This window comes from Petromyzon marinus, chromosome 59 (assembly GCF_048934315.1).
Source record: "Petromyzon marinus isolate PM22_M1 ecotype Great Lakes invasive population chromosome 59, UKy_Petmar_22M1.pri1.0, whole genome shotgun sequence".
In the NCBI taxonomy this organism is placed as follows: domain Eukaryota; kingdom Metazoa; phylum Chordata; class Hyperoartia; order Petromyzontiformes; family Petromyzontidae; genus Petromyzon; species Petromyzon marinus.
Genome location: NC_133725.1, coordinates 5,484,660 through 5,485,443, shown reverse-complemented (window position 1 = coordinate 5,485,443; position 784 = coordinate 5,484,660). Strand labels below are relative to the sequence as shown.

The window sequence follows — 784 nt, the reverse complement described above, 5'->3', positions numbered from 1 at the left end:
GCGGCCAGCACGCGCACGCGCGGGAAATTCAAATCGGGGGGCGGGGGGGTTGGGCAGTGGGGGGTAGGTGAGGGGGCAGTGGGGGGTAGGTGAGGGGGCAGTGGGGGGTAGGTGAGGGGGCAGTGGGGGGTAGGTGAGGGGGCAGTGGGGGTAGGTGAGGGGGCAGTGGGGGGTAGGTGAGGGGGCAGTGGGGGATAGGTGAGGGGGCAGTGGGGGATAGGTGAGGGGGCAGTGGGGGACAGGTGAGGGGGCAGTGGGGGGTAGGTGAGGGGGCAGTGGGGGGTAGGTGAGGGGGCAGTGGGGGATAGGTGAGGGGGTAGTGAGGGATAGGTGAGGGGGTAGTGAGGGATAGGTGAGGGGGCAGTGGGGGGTAGGTGAGGGGGCAGTGGGGGGTAGGTGAGGGGGCAGTGGGGGGTAGGTGAGGGGGCAGTGGGGGGTAGGTGAGGGGGCAGTGGGGGGTAGGTGAGGGGGCAGTGGGGGGTAGGTGAGGGGGCAGTGGGGGTAGGTGAGGGGGCAGTGGGGGGTAGGTGAGGGGGTGGTGGGGGATAGGTGAGGGGGCAGTGGGGGATAGGTGAGGGGGCGGTGGGGGATAGGTGAGGGGGCAGTGGGGGGTAGGTGAGGGGGCAGTGGGGGATAGGTGAGGGGGCAGTGGGGGGTAGGTGAGGGGGCGGTGGGGGGTAGGTGAGGGGGCGGTGGGGGATAGGTGAGGGGGCAGTGGGGGGTAGGTGAGGGGGCAGTGGGGGGTAGGTGAGGGGGCAGTGGGGGGTAGGTGAGGGGGCAGTGG

At 71.3% G+C, this 784-nt stretch overlaps 1 protein-coding gene across 1 annotated transcript in view; it reads left to right on the top strand.

Annotated features, from left to right (window-relative positions):
- The window catches only part of SPOUT1 (SPOUT domain containing methyltransferase 1), a 33,996-nt gene that overhangs the window by 356 nt on the left and 32,856 nt on the right, over positions 1 to 784 (top strand). The gene's annotated exons all lie outside the window — the stretch shown is intronic.